Source organism: Triticum aestivum, chromosome 7B (assembly GCF_018294505.1).
Source record: "Triticum aestivum cultivar Chinese Spring chromosome 7B, IWGSC CS RefSeq v2.1, whole genome shotgun sequence".
NCBI classification, from domain to species: domain Eukaryota; kingdom Viridiplantae; phylum Streptophyta; class Magnoliopsida; order Poales; family Poaceae; genus Triticum; species Triticum aestivum.
In genome coordinates this window covers 402,253,331-402,271,531 of record NC_057813.1, presented here as the reverse complement: position 1 = coordinate 402,271,531, position 18,201 = coordinate 402,253,331, and the positions used below count along the sequence as shown (strand labels likewise).

The 18,201-nt window shown below is 42.2% G+C and overlaps 1 long non-coding RNA gene across 1 annotated transcript; it reads left to right on the top strand.

The window, feature by feature from the left end:
* The first annotated feature begins 1,979 nt into the window (after nt 1–1,979).
* On the top strand, nt 1,980–6,190 carry LOC123155604 (uncharacterized). The gene is made up of 2 exons (XR_006477524.1): nt 1,980–2,897; nt 3,001–6,190. It is a non-coding gene; the product is annotated as an uncharacterized lncRNA (long non-coding RNA).
* The last annotated feature ends 12,011 nt before the right edge of the window (nt 6,191–18,201 follow it).

Sequence of the window (18,201 nt, the reverse complement as noted above, 5' to 3'; positions counted from 1 at the left end):
TGAGAGAGAGTTGAGTGTTGGGGAGACTATCATTTTAAGCACAAGAGCAAGGAGTTCATCATCAACGCACAATTTGTTACTTCTTGGAGAGTGGTGTCTCCTAGATTGGCTAGGTGTCACTTGGGAGCCTCTGACAAGATTGTGGAGTTGAACCAAGGAGTTTGTAAGGGCAAGGAGATCTTCTACTTCGTGAAGATCTACCGCTAGTGAGGCAAGTCCTTCATGGGCGACGGCCATGGTGGGATAGACAAGGTTGCTTGTTCGTGGACCCTTCATGGGTGGAGCCCTCCGTGGACTTGTGTAACCGTTACCCTTCGTGGGTTGAAGTCTCCATCAACGTGGATGTACAATAGCACCACCTATCGGAACCACGCCAAAAACATCCGTGTCTCCAATTGCGTTTCAATCCTCCAAACCCTTCCCTTTACTTTCTTGCAAGTTGCATGCTTTACTTTCCGCTGCCTATATACTCTTTGCATGCTTGCTTGAATAGTGTGATGATTGCTTGACTTGTCCTAAAGTAGCTAAAATCTGCCAAACTCTAAAATTGGGAAAATGTTAAGTTTTTAATTGGTCAAGTAGTCTAATCACCCCCCCTCTAGACATACTTCAAGGTCCTACAACAGAGCATCATCGAGGACCAGGCCAAATGGGACCAGTGGCGATGGCTCGCTGGAGGAACCCTAGTGCTGCAGGCAGGGGATCGAGGTAGAGGGAAAGGGGAGAGGAGATGCAAGCGGGCAGGGCAATGAACGCTTGCGTGTTTGTTTTTACTTGAGGGTCAGGTGTGACATGGGCGTCAGCAGTTGCATTTTGAGTGTAATATAGGCAGACAACAGAGTCATTTCACTATTCCCTTCCCTTCAATTTTTAGTGATGTTCTACCCGAAACACCCCCTCCAAAGCGAAATTAGTTAAGCCCAAGCCCGTAACTCAAAAATGACTTCTTTACATCTTTTAGGGATTATTTTGACAATAAGCCCTGAAAAGGAAAAATCAAACTAGCCGTTAACCTGCAATTCAATTGTGCGTGCAATGATGAATCACTACTGCCTACTATAGTGAACATTTAGGCATCATTATACATGGCATAACCTAATACATGTGCATTCCATTGTAGAATCTGGAATCTGCAATGTTTATGTTAGTTCATACATTGCACATGATGTTTAAATGCCCCTTAAATCTGGTCAGTCAGGTGATGGTCTTTAAGCCTCCTTCTTTGCTTCTTTTCTTGATATGTAAGATTTGCTCACACATCTGTTCAATTGCTTGTTTGCTTCAGCCATCCATACTAGGACTGTTTGCTTTGATTACTTGCTGTTTTTGACCTAACACTCTAACAGAGCTTGTCAACGATTTAAACACTAAGGGTTGTTGTAGTGGGGCCTTGTCTAACTCATAGGTGACATAAAGGTTTGACTGTACACTAAAGTGGGCTCTCCAAGAGTACCTAGAAATCCTGTTCGAAGCTATCCCTAGTTTTTACATAGTGCAGACATAGTAAATGCTCATTTCATTGTGTACAAGTGCAAGAGATGCGGCATGTTTCATTATGTGGTGTTGTTTTGTTATAATCTCATCATTTTGTGTTCACAGACTGGAAAGTATGCATATTTATCTTCCGAGGAGACGATTAACTAGTTTGTGTCACCTTGCAGAGGGGGTGCAATGAAGATAAGATTGAGGATTTCCAAGTACAAGATGTTAGGAAGGAGCCTTGCAAGAGAAGTAGGAGCTGCGCTGAGCCTCTTCAACCTGTTAAGGTAAGTCACTGTATCCAACTCAACAGTTCAATTCCTTGTTTGTTTCAGGCATAGTTAATTTGCTCTTTTCAATTGCTTTATTTGTCCTCAGTTAATGAGATGCCCACAGAATGATGCCTGATGTTGGGTACTTGTATAACTATTAGTTGACATAATTAAAGGCCTTAGCATTTAATTACTTTGCCGAAGTGTGTCTGAAGCTTTGAAGTCTATTAACCAACTATTATTGCATGAGGCTCACAATCTAGTTTATTTAAACTTATAAGGACCCTAGCCAACTTGCCTCCAGAATGGTCCCCCGATTTGGGCTTCGTTGGTTGTTGGATCTGTCTTCTGGCACGCCTGAGCAGTTGGATCTTCACAGCAATCAAAACTGATTTTCACTTCCCAGTCATTTTCGTTGTCCGATGACGGGTGGGCTCGCGACACGCGCTGGTTGGCTGGGTTGCCCATTTTCGCGTGTAGGTCCACTTTGCCCAATCTGCTCCATACGCTCCTCCCTCCCGATCCCCATCCTCTCGTCCACAACCCTAGCCCCTTCCCCTCGATCCTCATGGCCCATCCCTCCTCCTTGCTCGTCACTGCCGCTACCTGCTGCTCCCTCTCCACCATCGTGCCTGCTTATTGATCACAATATCCCCTCTACCTGATTGAGATCGGGCGTAGGTTAGGCGAGCCCGATGGTGGGTTGGGTGAGGCTATAGGGAGAGGGAGGAGGCCGGCGGCGTGGTGAAGGAGTTGACTTGCCCTCGTGGAGGCGGCGCCATCGGCCAGGGACGGCATTTGCTCGTCGGACGACGTCCGAGCTCGTCTCACCCTCACAGCGACGACCAACAACTCAAGTAGGAAGGGTGAGGGGCCATCAAGATCTAGCCCAGGGCATGCTCCCTGGCGCCCGCACATAGAGGACTGGCCGCTGGTCGCCGGTTGGTCCTCCTGTTCTCTCCTCGTGCCACCGTCCTGCACCTCCTCCATCCCTCGATTCAGCAAAGGCGATGGAGATCAAGAACCGGGGCGGCACACATTGTCCTCCTATTTCTCCTACCACCAACCCTAGAGATGGCAGCGGCAAGGAGTTGAGCCAGGTGTCTCGATGAGGTGGTCCATGCTGAGGAAGAGGGCGTCCATATGGTTTGTTTTCCTTTTGGTTTTCCTTGCTTACCTGATCTGATTTTGTGGTCAAAACAAGGGCTGACTCCGTGTCTGGTCTGATTTGCTGATTTTCCTCTTCCAGTTCCTGTTCATGGCCTTGTTGTGGTTGCACCATGGTCCGTAGGGAACAAGAACACCACTACTACAACCCAAGTCTGGACATGACATCTCTATGTGACTGCATATTTAATTTGTACATCTATTTGGTTGCACACTACATATTTGGTCTTTTTTACATTTATTTTTGACTTCATTTGCGGCTAGCTGACTGCAGCATGCTTTACTGACTCATCTATGGACACACAAGTCAAGGAAAACCATATGAGTCTATTTCGACTGCTTGCCACGGGAAAGTGCCCACTAGATTCATATTTGCTTGAACCATGATCATACCATTAAAATGTGTAACTATGTATGGATCAACAAAGTTTACATTTCGTGCATTAAGCTGGTTAGGCCCCTTTCAGTGTTGTTCGACCAATTAGACACTTGTTATCCTATCTAAAATGGTAGTTCAGCTTTCAATAATTAGATTATAAATTGGTGTATGTTTATTATGCCTTGTCGTTTCTTTCCCCTTATTCTTAACGATTGATTACCTTTGTTCCTAGATCCTGTAGGCTGTAGCTGGCCTTCCTTTTGCTAGGATTTTTTTCTTCCAAATTTGATAATGTAACCTGCTAAAGCATGATCAACAGATTTGTCTAACCAATTAACATCTCTCATTAATTGTGAGAACCAAGCCAATGAAAATGGGCATGAATCGGTCTTGTCAAAGTCTACTATTCAGTGCTTGCATATGTTAGATTGCTGATGTTCACAAAACTGCATGTACCTTTTGCCAACAAAATTGTTGATGAATTGCAGATTTAGAAAATTAGTTTGGCATAGCTCAAAACTATTTTCCTTGACTCAAATCAAGGTTGTTCGATATCATGAAATAAGCAACATGCCTCTTGCGAAACCATATTTTAAATTTGCAATTTGGAAACTGGGTTTTTGTTTCTCGCGCCTTTTCTTTTAAAACATCACCAGAACTTAGGGTCACAATTAATAGTAAGGTGCAATCTCAGTCATTTAGTGACATACTTCAGTTCAGACTTTGCAGAGCCAGAGTTGTTTATTAATACTTTCCGTTACATTGCCCGCATCTGTATACATAAGTTCTTATGTTTTTAGAACACTCTAGCTAGGCTTAACTATTTCTGTTGACAAATCACATTCTTATCTTAAAATACATCGATGATTACTGGAGTTCCAGAGAAACATTCTTTTTATTGTTTCCAGAGATCAAGATATCGCGAACCATTCATGGGATTCAAAGGGATGTGCAACATATGTGGTGCCTTATTCAAGCTAAGCCGGGTTATTGAAGTAATTGTTCTTCGGATATTTCTTTAATTTTTCGTAATATGATGTCGAGATAACCACGGTGACTCCTCTATAGTGTTTGGTTTTCGTAGAAATCTTTTCATTTTGCCAATTTCATTTATCGCTCATTTTTTGGGAGTACTCAGCTGATTTGTATGACACCCTTAATAAAGTTTTTTTAAGACCTACATTCAGTTAGTCATCCATTGGCACTTTAGTCTTGTGAAGTGCCTATGTTATTAGTCAAAATCTCATTCCCTCGCAATACCACATTAGAATCGGTTCAAAGCTTGGTTTAGTCTTGAATGTAACGTATGTTTTTTTATCTTTATAATATTTATTATGTTGCTAATTTGTAGTGCTTCAGTTTCGTCAGTCGTCACATGAACATGATGAACGTGAATAGACAACGAAAGAACGAAAGAAGGAGATAAAGTTCCTTGCGTCGATGCATGCACCCATTCGGCCAGCCGTATTGTCATTCTTCTCCAAAGATCTTATCCATATATTGGTCAGAAAATAAGTGGAAAAGATAGAAAGACAGAGCCTTGGTTAGGTTTTTGTTGGCAAATAATCTGGAAGTAGCAGTTATGGCCAACATGATTTATTATCATATACTCCCTCCATAAACAAATATAAGAGCGTTTAGATCACTAAAGTAGTGATCTAAATGCTCTTATATTTATTTACAGAGGAAGTACTTTATAATGCAGAGGAAGGTCGGGTTCTGGAAATCGGAGTCAATGGTGGATCAGAGAGGTGTTTGTGCATCATGCTTCTGTTTGGAAAAACTATGATCATTGTTTCGTTAGGTGTCCTCTTCTTAGTTCATCCTGCAGCTAGAATAAAATGCTTTGGTTTTCCTTTGTGCTCGGTGTTGGTAGTTAGCAGAGTCCTGGAAATATAGACGCTCCAACAAAATCCACTAAAAATGATAGGGTACATAAGTAACTTGCCTTATCTAGCTCATGCTTCGAGGAGCAGTTTGAAACTTCTGTTTCTGGTTTTTTGGGGAGATATTCTAGCTGGTATTTATTCTGGTCATTCTTGCATCAATTTCATTAAAATCACTTTGATTTCTTCTATCATGAATGCAAATATGCATTTCCTCTATAAAGAGCCTGCTACAGACTAGCTTTGATCTAATTGATCGATAATGACTCTGTTATTAGAGAATTCCTTTTCGATGGGAAGAGAATGTTGTTTTATTTTGTATTTAGTTATTATATTGGTGATCATAGAATACATATGTTACAATATCCCTTTTTGCATCGTCGAATCCCATTCAGCATGAAAAAGTATTTTTTGTCAAATAAATGATTTGCATCATGCGACCATGTTCCTTTTTTATGCAGTTTGCCAATAGCCTATGGTTGAGTACTCCCTATGGTGTTAATCTTCTAATTCATTCACCAGATTATTTTTTGCGCCTTCTGGTTGCATATCCACTTTAATAATAAACTTATAGTAGTACTATGTGTTGTTTGTTATCTACCTCGATGTCGTACTGATTTCTATTTTTTCACAATTGCAGGCGCCATATTAGTGTTTCTTATTATCTACCTTGATGCCATACTAATTTCTGTGATTCCAAAATTGCTGGCACCACTTCCTATTGCCTGTTGGTGCAAGGACCCACGCCTTCGATATGAGAAATGTAAAGGATGGATCAATTGGCATTGCCAGGTCATGTTTAGTTCTTTGTCTCTCAAACGACATGCATCTCTCAACACAATACTAGGTTAATGAACTGCTAAAGCTACAATGTAGATGCATTGTGACTTTATTTTCTAGGTACTAACTTCAGATGTCCAATTTGTTACCTGTACCAATGTATCCTCAGGATATTGACTTTACATAAACAATCTGCTGCATACTAATGTATATTTTTACACAAGCTATCCTCGATGTTTGTTTCGCTTTGGCATTCCCAACATCACATAGTAATGCTTGCAGCTTCTTTGGGAAGGTGGCACTAATACATACATTCAACTTACTCAAGTTCGAAAACTGCTCCTCTTGACCTGTTTCAGCTTTGTGGGTGAGTGAATGCATGATGATGGCAGCTTGGTGTTCGCATAATACAAGGGAAGGAGCTATTGAGCCAACTCTCATGTACTTCACATGAGCTGAAAGAGGTCAAGTGCTAATCGCAATGTATGCTAAATCTTAAGCATTCATCAGTATTTTTGCTCTGGTCTATGTCAGTTGACTCTCCCATGTTGTTGTCGTAACTATCAGATATTGTGTGTCTTTGAAACTTTATGAATTCTAGGATTTTCTTTGTAGTGATATCGTGAAATTAGTGTGTCTCTGTGTCACTGTTTTTGTAATGTTTGCCTTTTATTCAATATTAACCGAAGCAAGAGATTCTGAAGAAGAGACTCATAGATACTCTTTCCTTATACTTGTCATCAAATTGGTGTGCATCAAACTGAAGTATTTGTGGTTTATGTAATTTTTTAGTTATAATGTGCATCTTAATTTATCATTGCTATAGTGTGTGCAGTTCTGAGAGAAAAGGAAAGTAATAAGCTATGGAAGATTTTGTGAAAACTTTTTCCCTCGCTTATGAAGATTTTGGTCTTTTGATTTTGATTTATGATGTATGATTACTACGTACTTTGATATTTGATCTCTTTATTACTTCCCCTGATTGAAAAAAGTAGCGTGGCTTTAGTCATTTAGATCCTTAACTAAACTATAAAGTCTAGACACTTTTTCTGGTTTGGTGAGTAGTTGATTCTGACCTAAGAAATGCAAATATTTTCGAAGCACTCACCGTTTAAATGGGACTCTTGCAATTTGGCGCAACCGGTCATCTTAACTAGTTTACACATGCTGTTAGGTATACATATTTTTCTAAACCAGAATGTGTTTTAACACTTTTTTAATAGACACCAAACTATGTGTTTTTTAAACACTATTTTTAACACATACCAAAATATATGTTTTGTTTTTATGCTTAAGGATCTAAATTCTTAGCGTGTATATTTTCTCAAACATAAGATTGCTGAAAAGATACAGGTATTTCCAACATGACATGATGTTGAATGGGGCTCTCTGCTACCAAATTAAAATGTGTATATACGTCTCATTGTATACAACAAGCCATCATTTTTTCTATTAAAGGAAATTAAATTTGTTGCCATATGTGCTAGCCCACAACTAATAAACCAACATAACCGGCTTTTGTTTTGAATGCAAGTATGTGCTATCAAACTAAAATGTGTATATACATCTCACTATGGACAAGAAGCCACCATTTTTTCTTTCAAGGGAATTAAATTTGGTGCCATATGTGCTTGCCCATAACTAAAATAACCGAACCATGGATTTTATTTTCAAATGTGTACATGAATTCAACGGGTCTCTGCGCCATTTGGCGCAACGAGTCAACTAGTACTAGCCTAATGATTGCATAGTTTTGCTTGTTGTAGTATGTTTGTATGAAACCCTCTGCTGTTCATTATGCTCCCTAAGACTTTAATTGAGCTACAGAATGGCTAACTGGTTGCTTACTTATACGCAATGTGCTGCCTAAACTTGTCTGTGTTTTGGATTGGGCCCCAACATCATGCTCCTTTGGTGAGCTAAGAGAGATTTCTGTATGCAGGCTGCACAGACTATCTTTTTTTCAATTATTAAAATATCACCTGCTTATGCTTCATGACATGTAACATTATTGTTAGTCATGTTTTGCCATGTAGTACAAAATAGTGTCTTGCTTGCTTCACTGTTGTAACTATATTTTTGCCCTAGTCATGTGTACTTACAGAAACATTTCAGGATGAAGTGATGATACGTCTCCGTCGTATCTATAATTTTTGATTGTTCCATGCCAATATTCTTCAACTTTCATATACTTTTGGCAACTTTTTATACTATTTTTTGGGACTAACATATTGATCCAGTGCCAAGTGCCAGTTCCTGTTTGTTGCATATTTTATGTTTCACAGAAACCCCATATCAAATGGAGTCCAAACGGGATAAAAAAAGACGGAGCATTATTTTGGAATATTTGTGATTTTTGGGAGGAAGAATCAACGCGAGACGATGTCCAAGGTGGCCACGAGATAGGGGCCCACGCCCACTTAAAGTGGGCGCGCCCCCACCCTCGTGGGCCACCCATAAGGTGGTTGATGCCCTTCTTTGGCTGCAAGAAAGCTAATTTTTGGAAAACGATCTCGGCGAAGGTTTCAATCCAATCAGAGTTATGGATCTCTAGATATAAAGGAAACGGTGCCAGGGCAGAATTCCAGAACGCAGAAACAGAGAGATAGATCCAATCTCGGAGGGGCTCTCGCCCCTCCCATGCCATGGGAGCCAAGGACCAGAGGGGAAACCCTTCTCCCATCTAGGGAGAAGGTCAAGGAATAAGAACAAGAAGGGGGGCTCCCTCCCCCTTGCTTCCGGTGGCGCCGGAACGCCGCCGGGGGCCATCATCATCACCGCGATCTTCACCAACACCTCCATCATCTTCACCAACATCTCCATCACCTTCTCACATCTTTATTCATCGGTCCACTCTCCCGCAACCCGCTGTACCCTCTACTTGAACATGGTGCTTTATGCTTCATATTATTATCCAATGATGTGTTGCCATCCTATGATGTCTGAGTAGATTTTTGTTATCCTATTGGTGGTTGATGAATTTCTACGGTTGATTTAATTTGCTTGTGGTTATGTTGCTGTCCTATTGTGCCCTCTGTGTCGCGCAATCATGAGGGATTCCCGCTGTAGGGTGTTGCAATACGTTCATGATTCTTTTATGGTGGGTTGCTTGAGTGACAGAAGCATAAACCCGAGTAAGGGGATTGTTGCGTATGGGATAAAGGTGACTTGATGCTTTAATGCTATGGTTGGGTTTTACCTTAATGAATATTTAGTAGTTGCGGATGCTTGCTAGAGTTTCAATCATAAGTGCATATGATCCAAGAAGAGAAAGTATGTTAGCTTATGCCTCTCCCTCATAAAACTTGCTATCGGTCTAGTAACGTAGTCAATTGCTTAGGGACAATTTCACAAATCTTACCACCACTTTTCCACACTCGCTTTATTTACTTTATTGCATCTTTATCTAAACAATCCCTAGTTTTTATTTATGTGTTCTTTATTATCTTGCAAACCTATCCAACAATACCTACAAAGTACTTCTAGTTTCATACTTGTTCTAGGTAAAGCGAACGTCAAGCGTGCGTAGAGTCGTATCAGTGCCCGATAGGACTTGAGAGAGTATTTATTCTATCTTTAGCTTCTCGTTGGGTTCGACACTCTTACTTATAGAAAGAGGCTACAACTATCCCGTATACTTGCGGGTTATCAAGACCTTTTTTTGGCGACGTTGCCGGGGAGTCATAGCGTGGGGTGAATATTGTCGTGTGTGCTTGTTTGCTTTATCACTAAGTATATTTTATTTGCTGTTCTTAGTTGTTCTCTATCTTTAGTTATGGATATGGAACACGAAATACCAAAAAAATTAGGTGTACTTGCTACTCATGGAGATGGGGTAACTCCTAAAACCCTCGATCTCATTATGTGAAAGATATAATGTACTACTTTGGTAATCTTGAGAAAACCCCATTCAACTTTGTTATGGGAGACATGTTGGATCAACGTGAACACTTTAGGGATTATCGATTGACACAAAAAGGGAAACTAGTATGGGATCAAATTTCTATGTTGCGTTGGTATGCTCGTCAACTATGCTTGATACATGATTATAATTGTTGCTCTAATGCTAATGAAACCTTAGCTTCTTATGCTAATGGTAGATATGATTACTATGGTGTTGAACAAATAGAAGAATTTGTTGCTTTTAAGGCTGCTTATGAAATTGAATCTTTGTTTGAAAAATATGAAGCTTTTGATAATGAAGGTGTTTATAGGCCTGAAATTTTTGCTATATTGAAATATTGCTATGAGAATTATGAATACAATTACGATATTAATGCATTTATTGAGAAAGTCTCCGTTGTCCAAGAAGAGATTAATATTTTGCAGGAAGCTATGGAAGAAGAAATTGATGAAACTGTGAGCTCATTGGATGAAAAAGATGATGAGGAGAGCAAAGAACAAAAGGAGGAAGAGCGGATTGATCACCCATGCCCACCTTCTAATTAGAGTAACTCTTCAACTCATACCTTGTTTAATTCCCCTTCGTGCTTACCGAAGGATGATTGCTATGATGATTGCTATGATCCCGTTGATTCTCTTGAAATATCCCTTTTTGATGATGCGTGCTATGCTTGTGGCCAAGATGCCAATATGAATGATGCTTATGGAGATGAACTTGCTATAGTTCCTTATGTTAAACATGAAATTGTTGCTATTGCACCCACACATGATAGTCCTATTATCTTTTTGAATTCTCCCAACCACACTATATCGGAGAAGTTGGTGCTTATTAAGGATTATATTGATGGGTTGTCTTTTACTACTACACATGATGATTTTGATGGACATAATATGCATGTGCTTGCTGCTCCTACTTGCAATTATTATGAGAGAGGGACTACATCTCCACCTCTCTATTACGGGACGGTTTCACCATGGTCCATTAATGGGCCAAGAGTTACAAAGGGACTCGTATGGGCCGAAAGACGTCATGGGTCACACATGGGCCGGAAGTTACAACGGGCTGGAATCATATTGGATGGCCCACATGACGCTATTGGGACTAATACCGTTAGGCCGGAATGGGCCGTGAGTTAGCGGGCTATAAATGGGCTATATGCGAACATGCCGTTAACAGGCTTTCATTGGGCCGGCCTGCCACCTTTTGACCAGGTCAAACGGGCCGGCCTTTTCACAGGAATGGGCCTCTTTTGCGCCGTGCCACGTGTTAATGTATCATAGGCGCCCAGTGTCCAATGAGTGGATGACATATGTCCCAATGGTGAGCCGACACGTGTTTCCTCCGGCCAATGAAGATTTTACACGTGGAAAATCCCCATTGGTTGGGGTTGTTAACGGGTTATCGGATCCAAAACCGGACCCGATAGCTTAACGGAGTTCCATTACGATGGATGCCACGTGTCAGTCACCCTTGACGAAAGCACTTCTGTGACGCGCGATTTATCGTCATGGAAGTGGACACTTTCGTGATGATAATTTTGGTAATATGATGGAACACTTCTTCGACAGCACAGGTATGACTATCTTGATTCTGTCATAAAATCTTCATGGATGTACATGCATGACAAAAAACGCGACCTACTGTGACAAACACGTATCATCACGGAAGTGTATTTTTTTGTAGTGTGGAGATGAACTTGTGTGGCATACTAGCATTTGTCCTTTAGAATTTATTACTAGTAAATGTGTTATGTGTACGTCCAACTTGTGTGGTTGTTGCACGGGCTTCAACATGCTCTTTGAGAAAAAAATGTGGCACAACTTTCGATATACGCGATGTGGTAGCATCATACAGTAGCATCTTTCTCTATAGTTGTAGTACACTCCTACTAGGACAAAAACTCCTATAAAACCTTGTGCTTGGCTCTTTGCCTCTTTGGGAGGTTCAACAGTTCGTACTCATGTGAACCTTGCACTTGGCTCTTCACCTCTTCTGAAGGTCCAACAATGATGATACTACAGTACAATATGCTTCTGGCAATCTAACACCGATTGAACTATTGCACGTCCACCGCGAGGGCGAGGGAGAGGGAGAGGGAGAGGGAGAGGGAGAGGGTGCTGTAGTCAAATCCCTCTCCTCGTCCTATGAACCACCGCGTGCGTGGGCGAGGGAGAGGCGTAGTAAGCAAGCTTCTCCTCGTTTGGTGAGTTGACGGGACACATCAAAGCAGTACTAGTACTAGTCCATACTGCGTCCTTTCCGGTTAATATGGCTTAATTTGAAACGAGAAAAATACACTAGCGGTCAACTATGTAACAATACGCTCTTTACGGTTACTATATATAGTTTTGCGGTGATTATACGATCACTAGCTCATCATAGAGCACCGTATTGCACCCTACTGACTAGCCACATAGTCGACGTGGCACTTTGTTGACTGGTTAAATTGTCACCTGGTTTCTAGGTCCCACCTGTCAGTTGGCAGAGCAAAGAAATCAGTTAAACAAAACTTTACGCAAGTGCGACAGGAGTCCAACCCTTGCGCGCGAACCACCCTGGCTGTGTATGTGAGTGCATGCACGTGTACTCCCTCGGTCTTCCAACAAAGAGTGTACATTGGCTAAAAAACAAAGAGTGCAGTACATACACTTCCAATGCATTTAGCCTTTAATCTAAATCGATATTGATTGACTAACGCACCAACTTGTGCTCTAGGTATATGCTACATGTCTATCCTTAATTACAGCATGCAACGGCCTTCATTTAATCTTCTTCTCTCAATGGTCGCATGCACACATAAGTCTGCTACTTTTGGGCATTAATTATGCCCTGGTCAATGTGTAAATCTCTAAATGTACAGTCTTTCACGGACGTAGGGAGTAGGTTGAGCACTTGAGCGTGAGTGTGTGTGTTGCGTCGTGTGCTGTGTGTCGCATGGGTGCGTGAGTGTTGCATGTGTCCATGTGTATGTGTGAGTGTTGCATGTTGCATGCATGCATGGGGCTTACTCCCTCCCATTGACATGTTCATATTTCAAGCTTCCTCTGTTCCCTCCATATGGTGATACTCCCTCTGTTCCCAAATACAGAGTAAAAGCCTCCCTCTGTTCCCAAATACGGAGTATTTGTCTTTCTAGAGATTTCAACAAGTGACTATGTACGGAGCAAAATGAGTGAAGTGAGCATAGAGACATAGGGATACTGTAGAAAGGAAGTCTTCGCGATCCATTATTTCCCCATCTCGGTCAAAGAGAACTATTCAACTAGTCTTCGCAGTGAAGTGACAATACACACTATAGCAGATGGGACAATTAATTAATAAGCTAAACTAGCGTGTTGGTGTTACTAAATCAGCCTTACCTAGTACTGCCATCATGTTTGCCACTAGAACACGCTTCCGCAAATACGCCTACGCACCTCTGTCCTCCCTTAACTGACATATGGGCCCTCTTGTGGTATACCCACATGCCATTGGTGTAACTATTTACACTCCGAAGGACAGTATATCTTGGTAGTAGTACTAGCAGAATTGAGATTTAATGCACTTTCTTCCCCGTCTTCCACTCTTCTTCCTCCTCTCTTCTTCTTCCTCCTCTCTTCCCCATCGTCGGCCGCACACCATTTACCCCCGATCACTGCTCGCCCACCCGCGCCATCTTCCTTGGTAGCTCGCGCATACCATATCCCCCCGCTCACTGCTCGGCCACACGAGGAGAAGCTTCTTCGCTCGCCCGCCCGAATCCACTTCCCCGCTGGCTCACAGGCACCGAAAACCCCAATGGCAGAACCGACTGACACGCAGAGCCGTGATTGGAATTCCCTCCCTGATGTTCTCTTGGAGTAGATCTGTAATCGTATGGACCTACTCAGCACCGTCCGTCTGGCCGCATGCTTGGTGTCTTTGTACCGCCTACTCGTCTGCAACCGGCCGGCTCTTTTCATGACAACCCACTTGCTGATGCCCGATCCTCGTAGGTGGACCAGACACCGACTTGACAATCCTATGGAGGTTGCCGTGGTGCCCCTCGACATGCTACCACTACCCGTCCACCTGTCCTTCATGCGCGGCAACTACTGGGTAGGCATGAAGGCCAACTGGATCATCCTCATCCACCAATCCGGTAGTCCGTGGCGTCTCGTGGATATCTACACCCAGTGAGAAATCACCCTTCCATCGTTGGCGGCTTGTGGCCTGCCGGACATTCCTGCCTACTACGCACGAGACGCGTCAAGCTTTTGGCTCGACCTCTATTTGCTGAAAGTTGTAATCTGCGAAGTGCCCACACCATCAGAAGACTACATGGATTACTAGTTCATTGCCTTGTTCAACATGGAATTAGTCTATCTGGAATCCGGTCGCCATACATGGTTATGGCTCATCGTCAATCCTGTTGAGGCAACATTTCTGTCTGATGCTATAGTGCATGATGGCATCGTTTACGCGGTCGACGCACAGATTGGCTGCCTATACTAGTGGAATCTATCGTTGTGTAATTGTTCTATCTCATCTTATCTTTAACTTATGAATACGAGTGCCTGTTCATTGTTACAAATTTAGAATAGATACTATGTCTATAACCACATCATTGCTATGTGTTCCTCTCATTTCCTAGATTTTTATGACCACACATGTTATTGTTAGAGTTGATATGAGAACAATTGGCATCTAATGATTGTTAGAATAGATATTATGAGCATAACATCATGATTGCTATATGTTACTCTCATTTCCAAGATTTTTATGACAACACATGTTATTGCTTAGAGTTGATATGAGAACAGTAGTAGTAAGTGCTATGGTAGAATATGAGTAGGCTCTGTCATAGCTGTTTTCCTCTCATTGTTACATGATGTTTGAACCATGACATATTGCTAGAATATGAAAGCCATTGGCTTATTTTTTTAACTTGGGGTATGATTATGACCACGACATTGCAATTCTCTGTCTATGATATGTGTCGCTGTTATAATAATCTTAATTCCGCACATACTCTGAACATGATTGTTTATTTTTGTCCTTTTGGTCTCCAATTTCAATTGTTGCAGCAGACGCAAATGTGCTGGCCTTCATGATTCCAGGACCTGGAATCATACCAGCCGATGGGTGGTGGTTTATCGCTCGTTCAGCTGACGTCGGTCATTTGATGCTCATTCGCACGTACCAAATTGACCAAACCATTACATCAAACCACATGCAGTACAATGCGTGGGGCATTCGTGACATTGATGGCTATGGCTGCTTCGTGTTCGAGAAAGATCCTGGCTCTGTTGGGCAAGGCGTATTCAACTGGAGGCGGGTTTATAGCCTCGGCAACCACTCTATGTTCCTCGGGCTCAATTATTCGATCATCCAACCAATCATCAATCATATCACCGGCGATGATTACCGTGCTATGCAACTTCCATTCGCCAGGGGGGACTGTGTTTACACATCATACCATGGGTTTCATGAATCACCATATCCAGAGATTCGTCGACACAGCTTGTTGCCAGATAATCTTCAGTGTGTGAAAAGCATCAAGCTTCCATGTGATGGATGGCTTTTGCAAACCCGACATGCGGCGATGTCGTTCCTTCCAACAGCAAATATGCACAACTTGATTCGTACTGATATCTAGACTGAGCCATGTATTCTGCTGCTGTGGCACGACCCTCTTTTGTTGGATATTATGTATTGTTGTTAGTTTGAAGCACTCCTCTGGTTTGAAGGATAGATACCTTCCTGGGATCAAGTGTATCCTAACTCACCTGCGTAGGATGTACTGATAATGATGATGGAGATGCTGTGCAGAAGCCATATATATATCAATTAGGCTTAAAGTGCGTACTTGTTAGTTAAACCTATGGTTAAAATGTGACACTAAATACGACTAGTAAGTAGTACAGTAGCAGTACTAGTATACGTCGGTCAAATTATTCATCATGTCCACACATTGAATTGATGTGACAACACGCTGCGCGTGAGGTGACACAAGAATCCCAGTGGTGTGTTCAGGTATTCTGGACTTCAGATTTGGAGTACCACTTATCTGTAGAAATCTTTCATCATTCACTTAAAACAGTCGATTGATCATACATTGAGTACCATATAACTGGAATTAACCGATGCAAGTCGAAGAAGGATTGGCCGGTGCTGCCGGTTGGCGTCAAGTTCGATCTCATGGATCAGGAGCTGATCGAGCACCTTGCAGCCAAAGTGAGTGCTGACAGCGCGAGATCTCACCCTCTCATCGATTTGTTCATACCAACCATCGACAGCAAGCACGACATATGCTACACCCATCCTGAGAAACTTCCACGTAAGACACCGATCGGCCGTCTACTTGCATAAACATATTCCTTTTTTTATAGCTCTATTTTTCTTTTTAGATGCAGACTTGGTGAAGCAATTACAATTTGACAGTTAATAAAAAGTGAAACAAGTGACTGCAACATGCCAAAGATGTTATGAAAATGCCAACTACGTACACTAAAACCTGTATTCGACAATACTGCAGGTATCACACTGAGTGGCCTAAGCAAGCATTTCTTCTAGCACAATTCCAGGGCGTTTAAAAGGGGCACGTGGACGCGTCGCAAGATACAGTCGGAGTGTGGCATGCACGCGATGTGGCACAAGACCGGCAATACCTTGCCGGTGATGGTCAACGGCTGGCAGACAAGCAGCAAAAAGGTTCTGGTGCTGCACACCAACAAGAACTTCGACCAACAAAGGACCAACTGGGTGATGCACCAGTACCACCTCGGGGACCTGGAGCAAGAGAAGGAGCGGGAGCTGGTCCTCTGCAAGATTTTCTACTAGATGAACACTAGGGCCAGAAGTAAAAAGATTATAAGTTAGTTTGGTATTGGTACTAGTACTACCTTATCGCCCGCAAGTTGGTATTGTTGTTAACGATCTTTTGGTATGAACTTGCATTCGCTTCCAACCATCATGCCGAGGGTCTACGTGGATATAAAGCTGAATCATTTGTTTCGAAACGAATTTTCAGGCACCTGATTTTTATTTCATGGGTAGCATAAGCACCTGCCGTTCGGATTCCCAGCTCTCCAATTTTTTTGAAACAAGTGCATGCACTTATTATCATGATGGAAAAACAATATCCCTGCTGCATCCCAGTTATCAGTCTGTACTTGCAGAATTCTCTCATTTATTGAGCACATATATTGTTTTTTCAGGTCGAGCAAGTTTCAACTGGGTTGTAGACTGCTCAGGCTTGGTTTTGTTTTTAACAGGACCAGCCCATGACGACAACAGGGCACAAAGATCCTACAGGTATCTGCTAGCCTCTGGCCCGCCAGCATTAGTTATATTTTGTCTTACAACATCCGCAGGCAGTTTTTTTACTGAATCAAACACACAACCCAGTTCTATTTTCCTCTTGAAATGCATGTCCTACATCCATTTTCTAATCTCTACCTATAGTTTTACTAGTTCATATACACATATCATTATATTGAAAATACATAAAATTCCCTTTTCATATTTACATCTTTATTTTTGTTGTTGTTTCCCCTCCCAGCGCTGATTTTTTTACCACTGGTTTTCCCTTAAACCAACTCAATTGTCCCACATCTTATTTGCTTATAAAAACAAACGTTTTTTTTGGCAAATCAATAAGTTCTTAAAAAATGTTTAGCATTTTGGGATTACAACGGTTCGGACTCCACCGAAATATGCAAAATAAGGTTGAACTTTTTGACCGTGGTCTTGAAAATGGGTTGTAATAAATTACTTAAGAATTGCAAATGGGCTGCAAATTATTAAAAAATGTCAAATGGGCTCTATGTTGTCTGCCACAGATTTGGAGGCTGACTTGTGGGCCTACTAAGTTCATGTGTACACAAGGTTTCTCAAAAAAAGAAACTTAGTCAACAATCGACTCTACCAGTGTCAGACTGTTAGTTGTTAATCTAACGGCAATCGTTCTTCTTCAGTCTCCGATCTTCCTGCCCCAGTCGCCCAAACCAGCACCATCGAAACCGCCTGCTCCCGCCTCCCGTGGCCAGCTGTGCTGCCGGGCAGGCCTCACGGCTCCATCATACTCGCATCCCTGGCCTGTCTATCCCTCTACTCACCCACACCTCATGTTATTTACCGGCGACGGCAGCCGAACCAGTCAACCCTCGTACTCTCCACCGCGTGGGCAGCCATTGCCGTGTCTTCCCCAGCTCAGTGTCGTTCCCTTCGTAGGCCTCGCCGTCGTCCACCACCTTGGTGCTCTTTGTGCGGCGTGGTCAACTTGGTCAATGAATGACATCCATCAGAAGTGAATTTTGCGTGGAGAGGCTGACATCTGTGTCCACGACCGCACACAAGGAAATGCCTCCTTAT